The sequence below is a fragment of the Tenrec ecaudatus genome, chromosome 16, assembly GCF_050624435.1.
Source record: "Tenrec ecaudatus isolate mTenEca1 chromosome 16, mTenEca1.hap1, whole genome shotgun sequence".
Classification (NCBI taxonomy): Eukaryota; Metazoa; Chordata; class Mammalia; order Afrosoricida; family Tenrecidae; genus Tenrec; species Tenrec ecaudatus.
In genome coordinates, this window is record NC_134545.1 from 71,712,646 (window position 1) to 71,739,554 (window position 26,909).

A 26,909-nucleotide genomic window follows, 5' to 3' on the forward strand; every position below is an offset into this window, starting at 1 on the left:
CTCAGTTGCAAACTGGAAGGTTGGCGGTTCAAACCATGTGGGGTCTACCGTCTTCAGCCGGACACAGCAGAGTCCCTACAGGATAGGGACTGGAGGATTGCTATGAATCCGATTTGATCTGACGGCTGTCTGTCTGGGTTCCAGGTAGACGGAATGCTCTTTCGCCAGTGCTGCGCGAGCCTTTCCCAAAAGTGCCCTCACCAACACATGCCACTGGCACCTCGCCCAGACCTGCCCTCACGCTTCAGATCCACCCTTTGCATCAAGACCAAACCCACAGAGCTCTTGTGCTAGCCAGTCCACCTTTCCTTGTAGCTGGAGTACAAGAACACGTGTAGTCCTGTATTAAATATTCTGCTGAGCAGATTCGTCACATCTATGGGGCTATCCTGACATATCTGTCCAGGAACACTATCGAGTATGGGGTGGGGGTGGGGGCTGAGATTAACTGGACAGGAGAGATCCTCAGAAAGAAAGTACCTGCTAGATACTAATTCTCACCCCACCCCCTACCCAGGTCTTTCTTAAGTGACCCTAATTCAGCTTCTCAAAAACGCCGTTTACAATTCTGCTAGACGGTGGCATAAGCTCTGGATCTGAAGTTTCCAGAATGCCCCATTTCTGGAAAAAGCGCACTCCTTAGGCATGCTGTCCTTTTCGCCACAGCTCCTCAGGACGGCCCTGGGGGTTTTTTCATCAACACACTGGCATTGAATGAACTCCAGTCATTCAAAGCAGCCACAATGGAGAGAGGCTGAAAGAGGTGGCCACACAGGCCGGCTTTTCTTGTGAAGGTGGGTGCTCCGTGGGCAGTTGGGAGTGGGATGAGAGCAATAAATCCCTGAAACACAGGCTGCAGTCCGAGGTTCCTGAGCATTTGGCCCTATTCCCTTTCACTATGACACCCCAAAGGGGCGGTCTGGGCACCCACCGATGGGCCGCCCCAGGGAGAGCGCAGGCTTGTCTCAGTTCCTTCTCATAGGCAAGTTTTAGCACTTCCAGCGTGTGTTCTCCCCGACCTCGCCATTCTGTACAAACTGGTTCAACACTAACCTGGGCACTAATATAAATTTGGAAACAGTTCCCATAGCATATAAAACATAGCAGGTGGGCATACACGCAGAGGGCCGAGCTGCCAGAAAGCCACAGATCCAGCGGCCTCACTTACAATTAGGGAAGAGTTTCTCTCTGATGAATAGGAAGAACACGCACACCCAGACCTAAAAAGGCTTGGAAAAGGGAAAGACAAGGCCACGAGATAAGGCATCCATATTTACCACCAGGCTGATCAAGAACAGGGCTGGCTCGGTTGCTATGGGAAAAACCACAAGCACCCAGAGGAAATACATTATCCTGGAGCTTTGGCTTCGAAAGGGGAACGAGAAATCCACCAAAGATAAGGCATCTGTGTCTACCATCAGGCTGCTCAAGAGCAGTATGTGAAAAACCACAAGCACCCAGCTGACATCAATGACAAATCTGCTTTGAAAAAAAAAAACGAAAACAAAATTTTTTTCTTTGGACCCAAACTACCTCTGGATCATTTCACAAGGGAAAACCAACACTATTTTAGGAGCGATTAGGGCCACGAGGGAAAAATAATAAACCTTAATTTCAAATGTAAACTATACTAACTAGCTGTGAAATCTGCTGATTATATATAACCTTGCTGAAGCTGCGTCCATAACATGCCCCACCTATCAGCATTATTACGAAAATTCAAGCGGCAATGCCTACCGTGCATTTCGGTGCCTGGTAAAAGGAGTTTTGCTGATGGTCAGCAGTGTTACTTACAACTCTTAGGTGAAACTAGCAAAGAAATAAATGTAATTCTACCCTTAGAATTTAGACATCTCCAGAAATTTATGAAAACACTGCCAGTTTCACCACCTGAGGGGGCTTTTCCTACTATGTCAGGGGACTTGCCAGTGAGTCTCCCCGCTCTTAGGGTGTTGGAGCAGTTCTGCCCTGGAACCATGGGCTCACCAGGAGGCGGTTACCCACTGGCACTGTGTTGCTGCCAACACACACAATGATAGCATACAGCCTGCGCTAGGTCTTCACAGGAGCCGAGTTTCAACTTTCTCACACAAAGCGGCTCATGGGTCTTAACCGCAGCCCTTTCTAGCAACAGTTTTGGCAGAACTGGTTTTTCCCCCCAAGAGATGACAGGACACTGGAGCAGTCAACCAAAGCATGAGCTGGAAAACAATGTTACCAGGGAGGAAGGAGGGAATCCTAGTGGCTTAGCGGTTTCCCGCTGGGCTGTTAACCACAAGGTAAGCCTTTCAAAACTACATGCAGTTCTGCTGAAGATGAGGCTTTCTTTTCCCATAGGAGTTTGTTTCGAAAACCGAAAACCGACGGGGGCGGTTCTACTCTGTCTTAAATCCATTCAATGGCAGAGAGCTAATGGGAAACTCAGCTATCCAATCAGTACTTATTCCATTTACAAATGATTTCCAAAGGAGTTCACTACTCACAGGCATTAAAAAAAACTGTCAAGGATTTTTCTTTTCTTCCATCTCTTTCTTTTTTTTTTACTTTAAAAAATCTTTAATTCCCCCCTCCCCACCATCCCTTTCTTTCCATTGCATGACCCAGCCCATACCTTCACACAGGCAGGAAGTTCGCGGTACATCCGATGCCTAACTTCATAACTCACTTTGTTTTTGTCACTGCGTATGCTAGTGGACTGCCATCAGCCTGCTTCCTTGTTTGAGTCCACCGTTGCAGCCACCCTGGGTCAATCGGTCCTGCAGAGGGACTGCTTTGTTTATGCTGCCTCTCTACCATGGACGATCCCCTTTTCCAAGGGCTGCTCTCTCCAGACAAGGTGGCCAAAGACTTGAGAAGCCGCTTCACCACCCTGGCCTCCAAGGAGCATTCTGGCTGTGTAACCTCTTCCAAGACTGATTTGCTTGTTCTTGCAGTGTGTCCCTCAGTAAAACAGTAATAAGCTCATCGTCCCCGCCCTCTCACAAGAAAATGCGTGAACTGCACTATACAAGTCACTTATGCACATGCTGATGTCTTACACCCAACAGCAGACTCCTTCAAACAGACTCCTTAAAAGGAAGTTGAATTCTATGGACTTAATTGCACGCTGTGATTATTGGTTGGCCATTCCAGAGGTAGGGAGCTTAGGCCTCCTAATTCTAATTCTCGGGGAATGGATTGAATACGTTTGTCTAGCTCCATAAACTTCAAGTTTGTTACGGGGTCGATTCCAACTCATTGCGACCCGGTGGGTTTTTGAGACTGTAACTCTTGGAGGGAGGTTCTGGACCCTACTCTTCCAGGGAGGAAGAGGTTGGTGGTTTCTTACTGCTGCCCTTGCAGCGAGCAGCCCAGTGGGGAGGGGGTGACAGGCCTTCTGCCTACAAATTCCACAAGAGCAACTGCCTGGCCAATAACTAAACGGAAAGCCTGGCTGCGGTGTCGATGAGCTCACTCCACAACACGAGGGCACGTGCTTTCTCACTGGCACGGTGTACACGCTCTCCAACTCCCACCACACAGCGCTGCCAGGTCCCAGGGAGCCAGCCTTCAAGAGAACTCCAACACTTCCTAACAGACCTGTCAACACGATCCCACCACTCCCAGAAACCCCGGGGGGGGCAGCGTGAAAATAAAAACGCCCAACCAAAGGCATCGCCCGATGCCCCGGCTCCTAAGCCCCAGAGTCAGCTCAGGGGGCATTTGCTGCGAGCGTCTACCTGCCACCTGAGCCGCGCACCGTGCCCGCCGCCCGGGAGAGACTTCCAACGACAGCGCCAGGGAGGGGCGATACTCACGGTCCCGGGAACGTTCTTGGGAAGTGTGCGTCAGGCTCGGGCACGCTCCGCCTGCCCACACCACGAGGGAAAAGTGCCCGCGGCCCGCAGCGTCCAGTCCAGCTCCCGGCCCGAGAGCCCGCGCCCGCGCCCGCGTCCGCCTGGCCAGCCGGGCCGGTCTGCGAGCGGGCGGCGCTAGGACGCGGGGGGCGCCGGGCGGGCGGGCGGGGCCGCCTCTCCCGGGAGAGGGCGTGGCCGAGCCGCCGAGGTTTTTTAAACGGAATGCAGGGTGTGGTCCTCTCCGCCAGCCAAAAAGAAGTGAGTCAGCGGGTGGCAGCCCGACCAATGCGCGCGCTAGCTGCCGGGGAAGGCGGAACTTTCCTTGCTGGATTTTTATCGTCGGGCTTGGAAGCCTGGTCCAACTCCCACCACCGATCACCACACACACCTTTTCGCTCTTTTTATAAAGCATTTAACAACTGCAGCCCAACTTCTGTAAGATGATAGGTTGCCTTTTAAAAACTCTTATGAAACAAGGAGTAATCCTGTTAGGATAATGGACGCTTGGCTTGATCAGTGGATTAGGCTCTCCTTTACTCCTTTGTAAAACAGCTTATTAGGGCAGGGATCCTGGGTGGGATCTGGCATAGAGAGGTTTGCATCTGACCTCCCTCCCCACTGCAGCCCAGAGGAAAGCGAATGACTGCAAGGTGGGAGAAAAGCATGCCCACCTGCGAGAGTTTGCCAAACAGCAACACGCAACGCAGTGCAGTTAATAGCACAGTGGTTGGCATAGAGTGGGCATGAAGAAAATGTCAGATGCCTGTCATTGGCCTTAAACCAGAATCTCCAAAATTGTAGCCAGAGCCCCCCACCCACCCTTTTTTCTTTGGTCCTTTGCTAAAGTACCTTTAGTCCTTTGATTCTATGCTAAAATAGCCAAAGGATTGTAAAGTTGGAGTTCTTTGGCAATTACCCACTGCTGCTGCTGCTGGTGGTGGTGGTGGTGGTGGTGGTGGTGCCAGTCAGCTCTGTCAGCGTCCCTGGGTACAACAGAAGGAGCCACTGCCCGGTCCTGTGCCAGGCTCACAATTGCCTCATACAATCCCCATATTGAAGTGGTGAAAAACTTAAGCTTTGGTTCATGAATTCCTGGATTTATGATTCTTATACCATAGTACCTTTATTAATATCCCCCCCCCAAAGGCTCAAATTGGAATGATTTCACTTGCACCATAATTAAATCAACTTAAAAAAATTAGGGGGACTCTAACTTACTACATTCTATCTGCATCACTGTACCCTAAATATTATTTTGCAATAAAATATTTAAAAGAAACTTTAAAAATTGGAAGTTGGCAAATTACAATTAAACACTTGGTGGGTCCAACCACCCAGGGCCAAATGAGTTGCTTACTAGCATGGAGGATTGCTACACAGGAATAAGAAAAGTGGGTGGAGGGGGGCAGGTGTCACAAATGAAATCTTGGCTTTGGAGAAAATCTCCCCAGTTTAACTTCCTCATATTTGTTTAAAACTGTTTCATAACCAACATCTCCAAAATAGTTATTAGCCAAAGATAAGATCTCAAGTCAAAAAAGGACCCTTTGTAAGATGCTAGGTTTTCCTCTACGGCAGCCTGGAGGATTGAGGCAAGCATCATACAGGAGTCCGCAGAGGCCTCGCCTCCCTCCCAGCTCCACCCATACAAGACAGACCAGGTGTGTGTCCCTGAGGGCTTCATCTCTCTTGAGTAGTTCTTCAACTTGAGAGAGCACATTAAGATCAAATGCATCAGAAGCGAGATGGGCCTATCACCCAACATTTATTCTCTCCGCCCCAACATTTTTATTGGCATATAATCCACATATGCAATTCAATACTTCAATCACATCAAGAGGAAATGTACAATCATTACCACAATCAGTTTTAATGCCAACATTTATTCTTTGCATGAAGCACCCAAGGTATGAAGTGGGGGCCTATCTCCTAGGTGATAAAGATGGTTAGATCTCCATTGACGCTCATAAAGTTCATCTTATGCTCCTAGACATGTTAGGCTAAATTCTGGAACCATCTGGGCTTCCTCTTGCTGATCCTTTATCCACAGGTGTCATGGAGTTGTCCCAGATCCACTCCACTTCAGGCACACATCCTCTCATGAGTTCTGAGGCTGAGTATCTCTTACCTGCAGTGCCAACTGCCAAAGTCCACTCTCTGCCATCCAACATCCTCATTCCAGTTCAACCACCTGCTGTGAATTTACCTTCACAGCCCAGAAATGCTGAATTAAAATGTACAATTTAACCTCAAGTATAAGAATCACCTGAGGATCTTGTCCAGCTACAGATTCTGATTTCAGTATATCTGGGATGGAAAAGCAAATTTTCAGTAGCTGTGAGTTGACCCAGAATGAGCCAATTTGACATCTTCCTTCCCACACATAACCACCATCACATGATCAATGTCCAATGTGCCATCACGTTGTAAACCTTTCCTTTCTCAATCATACAACGGTTAACTAGACACGTGTTAAAATAGAAAACAATTTGCTTTTAGCCAACTTTCAAAAACATTCATGTAAATTAACGTATGTTTTTAAGGGTACTTATTTTCTGTTACAAAACTACTACAATCAATTATACTGGGCAAAAGATGGGGCTTTCTACTCTCAGAGTTATAGCCTCAGAAGCTCGTGGGGACAGTTCTAGCTGGATCATAGGGTCACTATATGTTGGCATCAATGATGGCAGTGTTTTTCTTTTTTGGATGACCAGGAACCTATTACCCACTGCTATTGAGTCGACTCTGACTCATAGCAACCCTATGGGGCAAGGTCTGACTCATAGCAACCCTATGGGGCAGAGTGGACCTGCCCATGGAGTTTCCAAAGCTATGATCTTCATGGAAGCAGACTGCCACGTGGTTCTCACGAACGGGTTGGTAGGTCAGAGCTGCCAACCTTTACGTTAGCAAGCCCAGGGCTTCATCTGGAGATGCTGGCAAGCGCTAATTTCATATTCACGGTCTGGAAGCAGTTGAGCAATGAAGTGGATTTCCCCACACTGAGAAATATAATTGTGTGTTTTCAGCTGAACATAGATGGACTGGAGTGTGCCAGACAAGGTGGGAAAGGTAGCTTTCAGAGGAGAGAAAGGATCTACTTTGTTTCTATTGTCTAGGATGCAAGCAAGCTTAAAATGCACAGCGCAGGGGCTCCATTCAGGAAGGAGGGAGGCTTTTTAAAAAGGTGTCCAGCTGCAATCATCACAATAGCAGATTTCCAATAATCCAATGTGTCAGAAACAAGGGCCCCATTACCCAAGTGGCCAGGACATTCTAACTATGGGGGGGGGGGGGAAGGAGAACTGTTTCTCCCTGGCTTCCCGGCCTGAAAATAAGATGCAGAGCACAAAGTGTCTCCTTGGACAGTTAAAAGAGGTGGGGGGAGAGAAACAGGGTGCACAGGCTGCCAGAATCACGGGCCAACCTCACCAACCTCGCCCACCCGCTTCAAAATGTATCTGCCAAATCGTCAAGCAGAGCCATCCATCGTTGAAGCAGGCACATTCTTACCTCCCCGCCATCTTCCCTCACCCTCTTGGTATTATTTATTCCTGCCATACCCAATCAAGCACATCTTTTCCCTGGAATTCTCCCTCCCTCACCAACCCAAACACTGGGAATTTCTGTGCTTCCCTGGTGGCTACAGGCCTCATCATCGTACCTCCATTGCACAAGGACCTTAATCCGCCTTCAGTCTCAGTCTCTTCCTACCTTTTCAGGTCCATGACCATTCTTGACCTTCATCAGATAACCAAAGTCCATCTGAGGCTGGGCCGCCTTCTGAGAGGCCTTGGATCCACCCCCCTACCCCTGGGGCCTAGCAGGCCCTGAATAATAGTCATCGTGGTTGATAGGAGGATGTTTAAATTATACAGCAGCCGCAGAGGGAAAGGAAAGCTTTCCCTGTGCCCGCTGACACATCTCGAACAAACACGGATCAGCGCCGGTCAAACCAGTTGGCAAGCGAAACCCAAGCGGCGGCTGCTTCTCTTTGCTCCTTGTACCGTGTTCCAACACCATCAACTGCCGCTGAGAGAGCAAACCCAATACGGACGGAAGGAGATGGAATGCCCCAGAGTGTCATCACATGACATCTCCGTTCCCCTTCCACTAACCCACGGAAGGGAAGGGAACAGGGGCACTCAGTCCACCCATCTCCCCTTCCAACGATGGGGCACACATACACGTACCTGACGATTCTGCCCATGAGCGTTTCTCTCAATGGATACGGCGCAGTCATCAAGAAAACCTACCTGCTCCCCTGCAAGGGATCCTACCTATGAGTGGTGGCAAAGGCCAATGCTTCAAGACAATGCATACCTACTAGAACCGTCACAGATCCTGTGATTTAAAGTCAAAATCTACGTACGACGGCAAATCTGTGAAGAATCCTTAGGAGACACACTCTTTCCTCATCCTGACACACTCCCCATGCACACACAGTGCGTCATGCCCTTTAATTCGTGTTATTATATTACGGCTTTTATGAAGGAAGGAAAGAACAGCCACCGTTGTTCTCAAAATGCCCTGTCATAAATCATCTATCATACTATGCAATTAAATATTTTATTGTAATTGCCTATCACAAAGGCAATGGCTCTCTAAACAAATATCCCCAGTATTTAAATGAGCAAAACGAATGAGTGAGTGTCCCTCAGCTTGTCAGAAATGAACACGGAACCCTAAACAGAACAGGCAAAACCAAGTTGGAGCAGAATGACGATCATCGCCCAGCCACAGGGCGTCCACAGGGGCAGCTGGCTTTAGGATCAAGTGAAAGGAACCGCCGCCACCAGGCCCAAACTGCCATCACTCATCCCTGCTCCTTTGGGTTTGTCTTGTTCTCCCTTCCCGAAGCAGGCATTCTTCCACCGACTCCCAGCTTCGTCAGTCAGAGAGACTATTCCCCTCCCTATAGAAAATTCTCTAGAAGGACCCACACTGAAGGTCCAGCCCGAGCCCTGCGTCTCCCCTAGCGGCCACACTCAAATCAGCTAGTTGCATATCTGGAAATAGGTAGGTTTGCTTCCAAATGGGAAAAGAGGGGCTCATTTGTCTGTCCCCAAAGCAAACCTACCTATCAACAAATTTGGTTTTATGTCAAATATGAAAGCTTAAAGCAATCCTCAACCTGAAAACACATTACATTCTAAAATTCGCTTCTTGGATCTACAGTCGCTGAACTTTTAATGTAGTGCTTGATGCGTCACCAGAGGCAGGTGCTTGTATAGAGAGGCTGGCTTCTCTGGTCAGTCCTTAAGTGTTCATTTAACTCGGTGGTTTATCTGAAATATAATATCACTATTATGCCTATAATATTAATGGGATATTGTGGTATATGCTAATATTAGCAATGTTATTATTAACCACTGTAAATATTTATATACACAAACCCCATGTTAGCATTGTTCTTATGGGAAAAAAATGTATCAAGTTCCACTGAGACAAAGCCATGCTCAACATCTAGTCAGGATAGTACCTTACATCTTACACATGCTGCCTCATATTTGGGAGTCCTGGTGGCGCAGTGCTTATGTATTGGGCTGCTAACCAAAAGCTCAGAAATTTGAAACCTCCAGTTGCTTAATGGGAAGTGATTACGTTTTTTACTCGCATGAAGAATTACAGTCTTGGAAACTCACACGGGCAGTGCTAACCTGTGCTTTTGGGTCCCCATAGTCAGAACTGACTTGATGGTAGTGAGTTTTTTTTTTTTTATTTACCTTACATTTAATGTGTACACACCACAGCAAAGATGATCTTAACCACTCCACTAACCTCACAAAGAAACTAGTAGTAAAGTGTGTATCCAAAGTCAAACAACCAGCTTCGAAACCATGTATGTTTGATGCCAAAGGTGTGACTCTCATACCCCTAACAGCCAGACACAGGCATGGTTGGCTTTATGAGGGAAGAGGACAAATATATTTCAATCATAAAACATAATATTAAAGTCAACACCCCTTAACCTAAGAAACAGGCCATTACCAATACACCATCACAGCTTCTCCTGTCTGACGGAGGCTGACAATCATTTCTAATTGGGCACTGTGGACAAATAAAGTTTAGAAGCCATTGCTCTAACACAGGAGTCATCAAACTTTTTAGACAGAAGAGCCAATTCTGTCCTTCACAGAAATGTAAGAATTATTTGAGAGCCACAAATGGATTTTTACTAAAAACATTGCAATCAGCATTATCCAAGTAATAGTTTTATTTTCATTTTACTCCAGAGCCACACATACATACCGAGAGAGCAGTGTATGGCTCGAGAGCGGCAGTTTGCTGACCCCAGTGACCTCATTAGTAAAACAGCCCTGTACCTTTTGGAATCACTTGAGAGGTGGTTCGCAGTAGTGAGATTTTTAAGCTGAACTCCACCATAAAAAAGCAACAGCTGAATTGTATACCCTCAATACAAACTATCAGGTTGGCAGACTTTTCTGACCGTTTGGTTTCATTCCAAGTCCAAAGTCACAGGACTGTGAAAGGCAAGTTTGCATTCCTTGACAGGTGTCAGGTCATTAGACATGTGGTCTGAAGTTATAAGAGGTCAACTCAAGATTATCCCAAATTAAACTGAGGTATTCCTAAATCCGACTGGAGGAAAAGGCCTGGTGAGCTACTTCAGAACATCAGCCAATGAAAGCCCTCTGGACAGGGCAGCAACATCATCTGCAAATGATGAGAGAACAGTGTTTTGTTCCATTTTGCTTGAGGTCACCAAGAGGCAGGAGACACCTTGACAACAGAAAGCAACATTCTTTTTTTCTTCTTCTTCATGATTATGGGATTTATTTATGTACATTTTTATTGGCACCTAATCCACATATCAGACAATGCAACCTTTCAATCATAACAAGAACTGTATAATCATTACCACAATCAGTTTACAACAGTCCTTTAAAATTAGTTGTGTAAACACTGTCAGTTCTAGTACTCTCCCCGCCCCCACTTCATTGCTTACTCCCGAAAATCCCCTCACCCTCCTAATCCTCTCCCCGGCCCTGTGCTTCACAGACTGGGAAAACCAAGAGAAACAATAAAAACAAAATCAAAATTGGATAAAATAATAATAATAAAGATAAAAGTAGAAATGAGTACGAAAGAAAAGACCACTTCAATATATATATTTTTAAGCCAGGGAAGAAATTTCTGCTGTGGAACACGAGATACATGTGCCTACAACAAATTCAGGGTGGGTCAACAGGGAAATCAGCTGACCAAGCATGGAGTTCGATTTTGCATAATCAAGATTACAATGATTTCTGTCTGACAGTCAGCCTGTTGGAGACCCTTGCCTAACTAGTTACTCTGCAGGTGGGTGTGGGCTCTCCCTGTCCTCCACAGCCTTCTACCATTGGCTGTTCACAGTCTTAGCCCTGATACTTTTCCATTGGTCATTTTTTAATTTTGTTATTGTCATCATTGATTCCTGACAAAATTCTTAAATCGAGATAATCTGGCTCTCCCATGCCAGAACCGTAAACCATTTTAGATACTAAAAGAAAAAAAGAAAGGTACATCTCAACTAACAATAAAGAATGAACTTGTTTCATTCATAAAACTCTCTTCATGATAGAAGAGAGAACCAGAGCCTATTAAAATGATGAAATCTGAAGAAAAGAAAAGACGGGAGAACCAATAACTTTAGGGGAAATCAAAGAAAAGAATAGTTTACTAAGGGCTTAATTTTATTGTAATTGTGTGTGAAGCGACTTGTGTTACAGAAAAATGTTAAGATACTTGGCCTGTGAAGTTAAGAATCTTACAATATATGTCCAAAGAAAAAATGTACACTTGCACAATAATTAGTCCAAAAGTCAAGATAAAACCTTCCAAATGGTGAATAACCGAAACACCAGACACACAGCCATGAAGCTGATGCCGACTCACAGCGACCGTACAGGGCAGGGTAGAATTGCTCCTGCCCATCACTCTGTGAGGGAGTGGGACAGCCCTGTCTTCCCGCCCCACCCCCACCCCCCAGTAGCTGGTGGTTGCCCACTGTTGACCTTGCCGATCGCTCTAAGGTGGTCTAAATGCAGCGCACAGCCAGGACACTTAAAAACATCTCAGAGAGAGCGTATCGCAAGTGGGTCCAGCTTCATGAACATAGGTCACTGATTGTCAACGTAGCACCCAACACTATCTCCTTGTTTTATATCTCCTTAGATAAACAGCATCCAATCCAACAGATTCATGAAGGCCCAGATTTGAAAGCTCCAAGAGTCCAGGCCGTGACACAGATCATATTCAATAAATGTTTGACCAGGAAAGTAATGGGTCACCTTGATCAGATCTAAAGACCTATGTTAAAAAAAAAAAATTCCATGGCTCATTTGTATTGATAAGCCCTGACAAGGGCAGATGTTTTTCAACTCGGGAAAAGGGCAGCATTGCAGCAGTTTAGTTGCTCCTGAAATTAAAAGGGGCGCCTTTCACACAGGGTGCATGTGTGTAGGCTAAGCCTGAAAGGGCCATCGAGAGAGATGCATGTTTGCCTCCTGACTGACCCCTGGAGGGTGAACCATGGCTGGACTCGATGTCCTCATTACGGTGGGACCATGGCAGAAGAGCATCCTTAACCAGGACAAGCTGCTCTTGAAGCAAACAGGAGAGAGCGAGCAGAATCAGGCTGTGGACCCAAACTCAACTTTATTGGTCCAAATAAATCAAGTCAACTGCCAGCAGGGTGGGAAAGCACAGTCCTCTCATGGGGGGAAGAGCCGGGAACATTTTGACAATAAGATGGATTTCTCACAAAGAGCATGGCAATGGCTAAACAGAGCTCTCTTCTCTCCCTCCAGTGGAAGCCTCCGGAAAGGTCAAGAGTTATTTTAACAAAAGATGAGACGGGGGGGGGGGGATGGGGGGGCAGAGAACCTAGATTAATAGAAACAGCAACCAGAATGGACATGAGACTGTTCCCACATGGGAAGAACGGAACCAATGTCAGTGAGCCAATGGTATAGAAATTGGTGACTCCCCAGTCACCTAAACTGTGGTGTGACTCTTCACTGAAACACAATAAAAGGTTATTATTTTTGAAAAGTCTCCTCTTTCTGCTTCCATAAAGATTTACAGTCTCAGAAACCCACAGGGGCCATTCTGCCCTGTCCTCCGGGGTCACTCACTGTGAGTTGGAATCGACTCAATGGCGCCTAGTTTGGTTTTTTGTTTGGGCTATTAAAGAGTACTCATGGCATTGCTGTCATACCTCATGCTGTTCTCCTGCCCTTCGTACTGCACCCACCCACCATTCCAGCACGCCTGGGCCTGGCCAAGGCTGCAGCAGAGCCTGAACTAGAACTCGGTGCTTTCTGGCACAGACAGGAAAGGTCAGCCTTTGCCGCTCCCATTTCACTTGTAAAATGGAGCTAACTTTAGACTTTTCCTAGGAAAGTGAATTTAAAATTCTCAGAGCAATGGGTGGCTGACACAGATTACATCTTTTAAATAAGATAATATAGTTGTTCCTGTGCTACTCACCTAACATAAAACCAAAAACCAAACTACCTGCAACCGAGTCGATGCTGACTCATAGCGACCCTATGGGACAGAGCAGAATTGCTCCTATGAGTTTCCAAAGCTGTAAACGTTTTTTAAAATCATTTTATTGGGGGCTCATACAACTCTTATCACAATCCATACATACATCAATTGTATAAAGCACATCTGTACATTTGTTACCCTCATCATTCTCAAAACATTTGCTCTCCACATAAGTCCCTGGCATCAGCTTCTCATTTTTCCCCTTCCCTCCCCGCTCCCTCATGAGCCCTTGGTAATGATAAGTTATTATTTTGTCATATCATACACTGTCTGATGTCTCCCTTCACCCACTTTTATGTTGCCCATCCCCCAGGGAGGAGGTTATATGGAGATCCCTGTAATTGGTTACCCCTTTCTAACCCACCCTTCCCATTATCGCCACTCTCACCACTGGTCCTGAAGGGATCATCTGTCCTGGATTCCCTGTGTTTCCAGTTCCTATCTGTACCAGTGTGCATCCTCTGGTCTGGCCAGACCCAAACTGTATATTTTTAAAGAATCTGAAAGCCTCATCTTTCTCCCTCAGAGTGGCTGGTGGTTTCAAACTGCTGACCTTGTGGTTAGCAGCCCAATTCATAACCCAGTATGCCAACAAAGATCCCCGTCCCCGACAGGTCTTTCCTAAATGATCTTTAAATGTTTTAATTATGAGGAGAATCCCCAGTATCTATCGGCTATTATTATTATCTCTGGTGTCAACTCCCATGTCTGGTGGATAGTAGTTCTTTAATAAATTAGTGTTTCATAGGTGAGTGGGGGGATCTTTTAATTATAAGTAAACTGTTGAAAGTCCTTACACGGAGAAAATGCACATGTTGTTATATAATGGACCTTACCCCAACTTTTTAAAACCACGAGTTATTCTTCTTCAGGTCTTAGTTTTCTGGTCCCCCCCCCCCATGTACTCTCAATCACATACATATTTTCTCTCACCTATATTTGTTCACTCCCTAATGGGTCAGTTTCTTAAAACTCCAGAGTTTGAAAAGGGTCCATTCCGTTCTGTGTTAGGTTGCCATGTGTGGCTGCCAACTCCACAGCAACTCACAACATTCTGCCACTTGGAAACAGCACAGTGAACAGTTTTTATTTCTTTCCCAAATAAGGTAAATGAAGAACAACCGAAGCGACTCAAAGTCACTCACTGGAAGGTCGGCGCTGAGGGCAAAGCAAAAAAAACCCGGCATCTTCTGCCTCAGGCGCTAATGAGCACTACTTGCCTCCTCCGCTGCCTCCTCGGTGAGACTACAGGTCTACCCTTCTCTCCCCACTCTGCTCCTCTGCGCACACTGTTTCTCCTACCCTCTGACTCTGTTCAAAGATCTTGATCGAATAATTGCACAACACGATGGATGCACAAGCATGCCCCTCTGTGTGCTTTACAGGAATGAAAGGTGGAAGCAACCAACCTCAAAGCACACAGACAGAATGTAATGCGGTAGAGCACCGGGACCAATGGTAAGAGCGGTCATTGCCGTGTGGTGATAACACTGCTGCATTTTCTATTCTTAATAAGTTTACATTTCTATCATTCTTTCCAATCAGTGTTAACTTTTATAATTAAAATTTTAAGGGTGATTAGCCATTAAACATTAACTTAAATGTTACCTGCTCTTTTACCACCAGTGAGTTTCTCTCAATCTACCGCTTCCAAAATATTCTGTGGATCTTTTATAACATATATCACATTTGGTTGGAAATCATAGCTCTGTCCGGAATCGATTATCAACACCTGAAGGGTGTCCATCTGTCTTGCTCGCAGTGGGCTCCACCTTCACAACTTAGCTCTCCCAAGTATCCCACAAACTATCCAGTTTGTTGATCCAAACATAATGCAAGGCTATGGATTTAGAGACGATACCCCTCAGCAACTCTTTAATCCAACATTTATTGGTGTAGGGAATGTTCCGGAAAAACCATCAAGGTGCACTCTGGGGAGAAATATTACAGAACATTTTACCTATGATGAAGTTCTCCTGTATAAGTATTACTTCCATGTTTACTTTCAAATTTACCAAAGGCATCCCTTACTCAATTTAAGCCATGTGTCAATGTTTCTTAATCCAGACTCAAGTTTCTCGGACTTCTACCCGTGCACTTCCTCTTAAAATGAAAAATAATTACTTTTGAAATAATCCAAAGCCATTCTTGACTCAGTAGGGACTACAAGTACCTTTTGTTTTCAGAGAAAATAAGAAAAATAAATATTTCAAAATTACATAAGCCTGATTCATCTAGGAGGGAATTAACACAGACTCGTGTTTTGAAATAGCCAGGCTTTTTTTTTTTTTAAGGTTCAATAAAGAATGTGTTTTGAGAACTAGGTGGGTGAGACTTTAAAATAAAAACCACCACAATCTCAGCTGTTACTTAGCAATTTGGGGCTTCAGATTGTTCCATTCTAAAGGGCAAGCTAGAAAACTGAAAAAGCAACTGTTTCTAGAAGAAGCACTGAGCTATTTGACTCAGGCTCTTTTCTTTCCTCCATCTTACTCCCTAAAACTTTAATCAAGCCCGTCTTAACTTTCAACTGCCCTGTCTTCTTGCTGTTGTTTAACCTCTCTGGAGGCCAGTCATTTTTCATTGAAAGTTCACTGTAAAAACAAAACTGAGTACAGAGCTAAGTAGACAGACAGACTCATGGCTGTCTGTCCTGTCCGTGAGACGACCTGCAGGGGGTTAGGATGGGGAGAGCCCAGGAAGGGAGAGAAGAATTGTGAAAGCAAATGAAGAGTCTGACCTACCTCAGAACGTACCACCCAAACAGCGAGGGGAGGGCGAGGCGTGCCAAGGTCAGTTACAAGGCCGAGTCAACACTAATCATACTCCTAATAAAGTCTATTTAGATTCTACATTGGGCTCAGCCCTTATCTTCAATTCCAGAACTTATATAAGGGTGAGAACTTGAGTTAACAAACACTGATTGAAAACCAAGCAAGCCTGGCATTTATCAAGCCAACCAAACCTTACCAGTGGGGCTGAGACAGATAATTGAAGAATGTGGCTTAGCAACATCTGGCAACAGGAAACCTACAATCAGTGGTATCCTGGAGCTGGCCCACACAGGCTCAATCGAGTTGACCTTCAATTTGCAGAAGTTTTGTAAGCCAGTTGTGAGACACAGCTATGATTAAAAATGTGAAACAAAGGTACAAATGGTCAAACCTGTGACTTCCTAAGTATCCTCCCATTACTTGTAAACTTGATTTTAGCGACAGGCTTTGTACCCGTGAGACAGAAAGCTGCATACTTGTGTGCACCTCTGATGACATGTCAGCTTGAAATCGGCCGTGGTGGGTGAACTGACACACGCAGAAATCCACCCTCCTCCCCAAGCATACCCTTGTGACATTCACCTGCCCATCACTACCATCAGTGGTCTCGCACCTCTGCCTCACAGCAGCCTGGCCTACCGTTTGAGTCCAAATAGAGGCCTGTGAATTGCCTATCACTATTCGAACGTCGGAAAGTAAGGTGTGCACTCTGCTCCTCCTATGTACCAAACAGCACTGAGTACTCTGAACCATCCCCACACAAAGATGAGTCAACTGAGGTTTTGAGATCATGCGTAAATACTAAAAAGCACAAGAGCAAGGGTCAGGCCTAGGGCTGACTCAAAATTGTGCCGTCTCCCCACGAAGCTCCCCCAGGCAGTAATCTCATAATGAAACCTAGGCCAACCACAGGTAACTGTCAGAGAGCTGGCGAACATTAACGGCTTCTAGTATGCAAAAACTGCATGCACACCATTGGGTAGGAAGAAGTATAGACAAAGAGCCCAACTGTAGTCATATTTACCCGTTTGATCATATTCCTCTGCAGTAGATCTACAAAAGGTATGCGAATGAGAAATGAGGTCTAAGGGGAACCCCCAGGACCAAGGATTTCTGCACTTGAGAAAAGCCCTTGCCCTTAAAAAATGAAAAACTGACCATGGGTGCAGATCCCTTTTAATTCTTTAAATATTTTCACTCTCACTCACCCCAAATTGACACATCCCCAAAATGATACATCTCACCAGATTAAAAATGGAAATTAAAATAATTGCATAAACAAAGTTCCTCAAATGGTAATATCAGTTGTGTGAAGTGTATGTATAACTATTTTATCTTTACCTTTAAGTTATCTGAATAAGGTCCTGTCCTTTTTACCATAGTTGCTCAGAGAAAATTCACTCCGCAATGAAAAAAAGAAATCCAAAGGGCTAACAACAATAACAAAAAAATTACTTACTGGTTACAAGATTCTTGTCATCTTGGCTTCCTACAAGCTACTGGCTTCTCCCCTTGTTCCAGCACATGTCCATCATCTGCCACAAGTAGAAAAAATACTATTAGTTATGTGCTAAGTCAAGGCCGTCTATTGGTTTCCAATAATTGTCTTTCCCTCCCTTTATTCCCCAACACAGAAAAAACGGTAATGGTCTCTTCCTTTTTCTCTAAAAAAAAAAAAAAAAAGAAGACAATAACATCATGCAAGAAGATCTCTCCGAGAGCAAAAGAACTTTTTTTTTTTTAAATTTTAACAATTTATTGGGGCTCATACAATTCTTTTCGCAGTTCATATATATACATACATCAATTGTATAAAGCACATCTGTACAGTCTTTGCCCTAATCATTTTTTTCTCTTTTCTTCTTTTACATTTTATTAGGGACTCATACAACTCTTACCACAATCCATACATATACATACATCAATTGTATAAAGCACATCCATACATTCCCTGCCCCAGAGAGCAAAAGAACTTAAGAATAGCAGTGTACCTTTAGTGTTGAGGGTTGGGTAGAGAACTTTTAAGACATCCTCTCCTCTGTTTTCAGAAGAGATTCTCAGTTTATTTCCTAGGAAGGACAGTACTAAGAAACCCGTTTTCTCTTTCTTTACTTCTCTCCAAAAGGGAATGACTCATGTGCATTGGTAGGAGTAGAAAACTCGCAGGCTTTGATATTAGCCACTGCATTGAACCAGGTAACAAGGGCTTCCCTCTAGTTCTCGCTAACACCTGGAATCAGATCATTTCTACTTAGTAGGCAGGACAGTAGGAGCCCTAGTGGCCCAGGAGTTACACGTTGGGCTGCTAACCATACAAGATAAGCAGTTCGAAACCACCAGCACCTAACTCCAAAGGAGAAAGACAAGGCTTTCTACTCCCCTAAAGAGTTAACTTTGAATACCCGCAGGGGGTGCTCTACCATGTTCTAGAAGGTCGCAATGAGTCGGAATGGACCCCATGACATTTGAGTGTGGGTTTTCTGGAAGAAGGACCATGGCTGTCCACTCCTGGAAGAATTGGTTTTCTCTGGTCCAGTTTCTCTCTGGGTGTTACTGGATGATTAAATCAGATTTGCATGAGTCAAATCCAGATTTTAGTTTCAGGAAAGGAGGTCTGCAGCATTTTTGAGTTTTCCAATCCTGTTTCAAAAGTAATTAAGCTGAGATCTGTGTGATTCCCTTGAATCCACATTCCCTATTTCTCAAATTGTGTAAAACATATCGAACAGAGAAGATGTGATTAGGTGACTCAAATCTTCATATTCATCAAAGGGCACCACACAGACAAACCTTGTTTCAAAATCCGATCACTTACCTGCCTTGTTCCCTGGGGTAAATCCATCCACAGTTCATTTCTAAAACCTTGAAAAAAATAAAAAAATAAAATAAAAACCCTGAATTGCATTTCTAAAAGAGGAGCAACTTGCCCCCTAGTAAGGGTGTGGTTGTGTTCATAAAATAAAAGATATTCTCTGGCAAAATATCGCATGTCTTGATATGGATAGACCAAGGGTACTGGCACCAAGGAATGACTTGAAACCTTGCCCACATGCCAGTTCACCAAATCCTGGATAGCCATATAATTTAATAAATGGAATATGGCCAGCAAAGTGACTTCTCTTTCCAAGAGGAAGCCATTCAAAGCAAGGTTTTACCTTTCTTTAAATGTTATATTATTTTAGGAACAGCAACCTCAGGGTAGCACTGTATGCGTTCTTTCCTTTAGCAGAAGTGCTTTGTACTCAAGGCTTTGCGTTGAGTCACATAAACTAAGGCTTCCCCATAAACACACGCTGCTTCTCCCAGGCAGCGTGCTCATTTCATGTGATGAACACATGGCCGCAAGGAGACACCACTGAAAAAAGAGACCTACCTGCTGGAAACAATGGATATCCACATGTAGAAAGTTGAAACAAGACGCCTACCTCACCCCATGCACAAGAATACACTCAAGGTGGATCACAGATCTAGAAGTCAAACCCCAAACCATCAGGACCATTAAGGAGGGAATCGGGACTAATCTCAGAGCACTGGCCCAGGGAGCACATAGGCTCACCGCAACAGGGAAGGGGACACACACAGGTGATCTGGAAATCGACAAATGGGATCTAATAAGAATAAAACACCTGTGCACCTCGAAAGACTTTGCCAAGAGGGTGACAAGGCAACCCACAGACTGGGAGAAGATTTTTAGTAATGACACGTCAGACAAAGGGCTCATTACTAAAATCTACAACACCATCATGACCTGCAAAAAGAGGAAAACAGTTAACCCCCTAAGGAAGTGGGCAAAAGAAATGAGAAGAACTTTCACTAGAGAGGAGATCAATATGGCCAATAAATATGTGAGAAAGTGCTCGAAGTCCCTTGCCATAAGAGAAATGCAAATCAAAACAACCATGAGATACCACCTAACACCCCTGAGGCTAGCCCAGATCAGTAAATCAGAGAGCCACAAGTGTTGGAGGGGCTGTGGTGAAATAGGAACCCTCCTCCACTGCTGGTGGTCGTGCAGATTTGTACAGACACTGTGGAAAGCAATCTGGCGATACCTAAAGAAAATGGAAATTGATCTACCTTACGACCCAGCCATCCCTCTACTGGGCATATACCCGGTTGAAGCAGCAAATAAAACACGACCAGTCATATGCGCTCCAATGTTTATTGCGGCACAATTCACAATAGCAAAGACTTGGAAACAGCCTAAGTTTCCATCGATAGACGAGTGGATTAGCAAACTTTGGCACATACACACAATGGAGTATTATGCAGCACTAAAAAGCACCGATGAGCACATGAAACACGTTATTTCATGGGAAGAGCTGGAAGGAATTATGCTAAGCGAGGTAAGTCAGTCCCAAAGGGACAGGTACAACATGAGTCCTCTGAGGTAAGTACAATCAGCATGACAGAAATGGGGCATTAATCCACCCAAGGGGAGGGTATGGCTTATATCTCCACAGGGAAAGTGGGACCAGACTTCAACCCAGTGTCGCAAGGTGTGAATGCAATATCCCGGCGTGGAGGACGGAACCGGTGGAGAGGTCTGGGAGGCAGGCCCCAGCACCATAAATTAAGTGGATTCCTGCCCCTCCCCCGAAAAGAACTTGTTCCAAAGGACGACATTGACCCTGCAGCTATGGGAGATGGACATATTTGATCAGAGCACACGGGAGCAGATGAAGGGGCAGGAGGAGAGAGTGGAGCACAGCCTGGCCCACCAGGCCGTGATGATGATGTTCCTGAGTAGAGCAGCCAGTCCACAGAGAGAACAACATGGCTGGCCCTACTATGAGACATGATGCCCCTCAGTGACTAAGGGCGATACAGGGGACAGCACCGGAGACACAGTGTGGGAATTGCACCTGACCTGATCCCACCACACCGAGGCAATGCACTGGGGGAATGCAGCGGAACAGCAAGGGAATGGAGTGGCAAGGTCCCCAGGGAATGCTGAAAGTGGACTTTGGGGCCAGGGCGTTGTGCCCCAACAGACTGGACTGGAAAACGCTCCTAAGGGCCAGCAAAGATCCCTGAACTAACTACAAGCTTTTCTCTTGTGAACTGTTTTGTTCTGTTCTTTTTCAGTGGTTTGTTTTGGTTGTTTTGTTGTCTGGTTGTATACTGTTGCTTTGTGTTCCTCTGTCTAGTTTTCATGCATGTTAGTGACTCCACAGGTCTGTCTGAATAGGACAGGCTGGATGAACTATCTGGATGAAAAACAACGGGACCGACAGTTCCGGGGGGACTTGGGGTGGGGGGTAGGGGGGGGGGTAAGGAAGTGGTGTTAACAAACCCAGGGACAAGGGAAAAACATGGGACCCCAAAGGGTAGAGAAGGGGGAGTGGCAGGCCTGGTGGGAAATGATCAAGGGTAAGGTTGCTTAGAGAAGAGGTATACTCTAGCCCAGGTGGCAATGAAGCATGGTAGTAGGGCAGGAGGAAGGTCAAGGGAGATGGAGGAAAGAGCTAGGAGTCAAAGGGCATTCATGGAGGTCTAGACAAAGACATGTACATGCAAATATATATAGGAGGTTGGGGAAATAGATCTTTGTGTCTATATTTATAGGTCAAGTATTAAGGTGGCGGAAGGACCTTGGGCCTCTACTCAAACACTCCCTCTATGCATGAATACCTTCTTTTATTAAATTGGAACTCTATGATGCTCACTCTCCCGACACAACAGCTGGAGCCAAAATGGGTGAACAAGTAAATGTGGTGAAGAAAGCTGATGGTGCCCGGCTATCAAAAGAGATAGTGACTGGGGTCTTAAAGGCTTGAAGATAAACAAGCGGCCATCTAGCTCAGAAGCAACAAAGTCCACATGGAAGAACACACCAGCCTGTGTGATCGAGTGGTCCCAAAGGGATCAGTTACCAGGCATCAAAGAACAAAAAATCATATCATTGACTGCACACCTCCATGATAGGATCGCTGAAGACAAATGGGTGCACAAGCAAATGTGGTGAAGAAAGCTGATGGTGCCCGGCTATCAAAAGAGATAGTGTTTGGGGTCTTAAAGGCTTGAAGGTGAACAAGCGGCCATCTCGCTCAGAAACAAATAAGCCCACATGGAAGAAGCACACCGGCCAGTGCGATCACGAGGTGCCCAAGGGACCAGATATAAGGCATCATGCAAAAAAAAAAAAAAACAACAAAAAAACAACAACAAAAAAAGATATAAGTGTGTGTATGTATGTGTATATATGTGTATATGTATATATGTATGCGTATATATATATTATATTAAATGAAGGGGGAAGTGCAGAGTGGAGACCCAAGGCCCAAGTGTCGGCCAATGGAGATCCCCTCATAGAGGGGCTTAGGAAAGGAGATGGGTTAATTAGGGTGTGAGGTAGTATCGATGAAGAACACAGCTTTCCCCCAGATCCTGGATGCTTCCTCCCCCCAACTACCATGATCCGAATTCTACCTTGCAGGGCTGGATAGGACAGAGGCTGTGCACTGGTACACATGAGGGTTGGAGATACAGGGAATCCAGGGTGGATGATACCTCCAGGACCAAGGGCGTGAGGGACGATGCTGGGAGAGTGGAGGGTGAGTGGGTTGGAAAGGGGGAACTGATTACAAGGAGCCACATGTGACCTCTTCCCTGGGAGAGGGACAGCAGAGAAGGGGGGAAGGGAGACCCCGAATAGGGCAAGATATGACAAAATAACGAGGTATAAATTACCAAGGGCATATGAGGGAGGGGGGAAAAGGGAGGGAGTGGGGGGAAAAAAAAGAGGACCTGAGGCAAGGGGCTTAAGTGAAGAGCAAATGCCTTGAGAATGATTGGGACAGGGAATGTATGGGTGTGCTTTATACAATTGATGTATGTATATGTATGGATTGTGGTAAGAGTTGTTGGAGTCCCTAATAAAATGTAAATGAAGAAAAGAGGAGAAAAAAATGATTAGGGCAAAGACTGTACAGATGTGCTTTATACAATTGATGTATGTATATGTATGAACTGTGAAAAGAATTGTATCAGCCCCAATAATTTGTTAAAAAATAAAAAATAATTAAAAAAAAATTAAAAAAAAAATTAAAAAAAAAAAAAAGAGACCTACCTTCACGTTCGTCCCTTTAAACTTAAATGTTAAGTAGCTCAGAGAAGAAATGAATATTAATGCTACTGTCTTTAAACTGTCGGGTAAATGATCTGAAGAGACAGAAACCGCAAGTCATCCCAAAAAAGGCTGGGGGCGTTGTGGTGTTATGGAGAGAGAGGAGGAAGGCACAATCACATAAATTCAGACAGCTTCCTTGGTAACAAGTGGCCAGTTGTCAACAAATAAAACTATCCAGGAAGGAATCGTATCAACAACTTCAAAAACACAACCATACAGATGAAGCCCAACATGACAGCTTGGTAATTTAGTTTTAAAATGGTTTTATCTGCCTGGTCGCTTGTCAGGGAAGTTTAAAAGCCTGGAAAGATGGAGTGTGTGATAGACTTAAGATAATGAGGCTCTGACCCCAGTCTGCAAGTCAAGGACAGCACCCATCAGAGACTGTAGCTAGAGTGCCCACAAGGTCATTGCAAGTAGTGTGGTCACTACTACAATTAGAGGTGTCTTTTGAATTTGTGGTTACAATTGCAATCGTAGCATGCTAATCCATGCAAGTCATTGTTTCCTATGTAAATCTCTTAAAGAGTTTCAATTCGGACTTCTGACAATATACAGTTTTTTAAAGTTGATCTCAATTGAGTGTGAAGTTAGTCAAACACAAAAGGGCAAATGTTATATGAAGCCATTGTTATCAAAAACAAAAAACAAGAGAAAGGTTTCCTACCAGGAGAGCCCATCTTTGATGGTTAGGAGTGGTGAGAGGGGAAGGGAGGGGAACAACAGCAGAGACACTAGTCTCGTCACCACTAGTCACGCTCGTCCCTAAAGCCTAGGTTCTCAGTTGCCAGTCATGGGAATCACCTGAAGATCTGGTGCAGCTACAGCCCTTAGGCTCCTCCCTCTAGAGACTCTGATTCATTCGGTTGTAATGGAACCCAGGGAGATTGCCAGGTGATCAGTCCTTAGGGAACCTAACAGGTGGACTGGCGGTAACATGAGAGAAGAGGAAATATACAAGAGGGTGAAGGGAAAAGGGGGTAAAAAGGCACTGTGAGGTTTCATAATGTGTATAGGTTGTGGAACGGGAAAATGATCTATGTAAACCCCACTGAATTCACAATAAAAAGTCTAGGGGAAAAAGTTTCATGTAAAACTGATGATCTGCTTTACAAATCTTCACAAAATTCACTATAAAACATTTTAAAAGACAAAAAGCCACGTTAGTTGAAAACCATTATTGACGTACGCAAACACATGCTCTAGCTAGATGTCAGTACCGAGCGTTAGCCTTCTTAGCCTTCTCCATATCGGTACCGCATTTCTTTTCAGATGACAGAGTCCTTGGGAACAAGAAATGCGCCTCCAGTGCTCATTTCTCCTGGTGCCCGTGCAATGCCATGCTCTCACTGGGCAGCTCTGGAAAACAGAGCACACGGAGAACGGCAGACACCTTATGCCCCGGGCTAGCTAGCTTCTGCATCATATTACACCTACGTCCAACGTGAAAGGAACATGTTTCTAAAAGAAAAGGAACCACTGTGTGGCACAATACCAAATTTTAAATAATGTGCTGATTGGCCGAGGAATAGAAACACCACATGACCCAGCAACCCTGATACTCACTCAGCATATACCCTACAGAAACCAGCAGCAAACCACACGCAGACATATGCACACGCATGTTCACGACAGAATCTTTCACAATAGCAAGAAGTCAGAGTTTAAATGCCCCTTAATGGAATAATGAATAAGTAAACTTCAACACACACAATGGAGGTTCAACGCATCACTGAAGGTTCAACAATGAAACCATGAAACATTTCATGACATGGATGGATCTGAGTGAAGCTAGTCAGGCACAAAAGGGCAAATAACATGAGACCCCTGTTACCAAAAAAAAAAAAACAACCCAAAACACAGAATGGTCTTTGATGGTTATCAGGGCGGGGAAGGAGGGAAGTGGAATCAATAGACTAGAGCAGTTGTTCTCAACCTTTCCAATGCCGTGACCCTTTCATAGAGTTCCTCAGGTTGTAGTGACCTCCAACCAGAAAATTATTTTCGTTGGTACGTCATAACTGTAATCTTGCTACTGTCATGAACTGTCATGTAAATATCTGATATGCAGGATATACTTTCATTGTTACAAAATGAACATCATTAAAACAGTGATTAATCACAACCAATATGTAATTATATACTGTGAAATATTTATGGCTAATGACAAATAAATGAAATGTGGTCTTGAAGCATGGTGTAGCATGGGCAACAGTCTTCATGCTGGGTACTCATATGTGGGCATATCTGCATGTGGGCGGACCCACCTGGAGACAAATCGAGGAGCAGTGTCTTGGTTGCTAAGACCGTCGGATATATGTGTTTTCCGATGGTCTTAGGCCACCCCTTTAAAAGGGTCGTTTGACCCCCAAGGGGGCCGGGACCCACAGGTTGAGAACCGTGGGGCTGGCGAGTAGACAGATGGTAACTTGGGTGAATGGGGAAGATAACAGGCTTCAAAAGGGAACAGAAAAGGAAAAAAGTGACGAGGCAGGTGTGCAGAGGGCAAGTTGTTGAACACCAAAATGATGATCTGAAACCTAAAGTCCCACTTAGCTCACAATAAAGCTGAACAATGTGTATCAGTTGAAGTGAATGTTGCTGAGAAAAATTAATGTTATTTTTTAAATCAAATCCAACATGTTACTTAAAAGTGCTCCAGGTCGATCCTCTTTGGTAAGGACAGATATTGGCTTATCAGGTATGTGCACAATGAAAATAAAAACTAAATTTACACAGGGAGAAAAAAAGGAAAGAAAAATATTTTAACAGGTTTAGTGTTTTTTTAAAAACAGGCTTTTAAAGAACCAAATTCACCACTAAAGATGGTGATTTGTCACCACTGTGGTTAATCCAAGAATTAGAAGCAACTTCCAATCACAATGAAAGGCACATACCACACCCTACCCCCCACCCAGGGGGAAGAACAACAGAAACCAGAGGGGAAGGGAGACAAGAGGTCAGTGTGAGATATGAAAATAACACCAATCAATAATCTATCGAGGGGCAATGAGGGATGGAGGAGAAAAAAAGAGGAGCTGATCCCAAGGGCTCAATAGAAAGCAAATGTCTAGAAAAGAACGATGGCAACGTATGTACTAATAAGTAGGATACAATTAATGTATGGATTGTAACAAGAGTTGTAAGAGCCCCCAATAAAATGATCTTTAAAAGAAAAAATAACTTCAACCAGAGGCTTTAAAGAGTTTTTAAAAGTCAAGGTGATAAACACTGGAGGTGCTGGGGCTTAAAAGATGATGGAGATGAAATCTGATCCGGTGCAAAAGATGTATCCATTTCCATTATTTGTGCATCTATCTTGGGAGCGAGGCGAGGGGGCAGCAGCGCTCCCCAATGGCAGGGTAGCCACCCTGGACACACTCGGAGAGAACAAGCTGAGAGTGTAAGTCCTGGGTTCCTAACACTCCATATTCATGTCTCAGCTTCCACAAGGGTCATGTGAAACCTGACTTTACAAACTACACTCTTCTGAACGTCCTTTCTGCTCTCTAGGGAGCGACCAAGGCTGCTCGCGGAAAGTGTTACACTGGCAGACATCACAAGCAAGGGTGCGCCAGAGCGGAGGTGCAAGAGAATGGCGCTCAC

At 44.9% G+C, this 26,909-nt stretch overlaps 1 protein-coding gene across 10 annotated transcripts in view; it reads right to left on the minus strand.

Annotated features, from left to right (window-relative positions):
- SGMS1 (sphingomyelin synthase 1) overlaps positions 1-26,909 on the minus strand; it is a 320,508-nt gene that overhangs the window by 96,807 nt on the left and 196,792 nt on the right. For 9 of the 10 annotated variants that reach the window (XM_075533703.1, XM_075533701.1, XM_075533698.1 and 6 more), the window contains 2 exons: positions 18,987-19,033; positions 17,631-17,706 (listed from right to left, as the gene is read on the minus strand). The gene's annotated coding sequence lies outside the window, so the exon portion shown is untranslated. Of the gene's footprint in view, positions 1-3,797; positions 3,942-17,630; positions 17,707-18,986; positions 19,034-26,909 lie in introns of those variants that run through there. The other variant, XM_075533705.1, reaches the window with a different exon arrangement.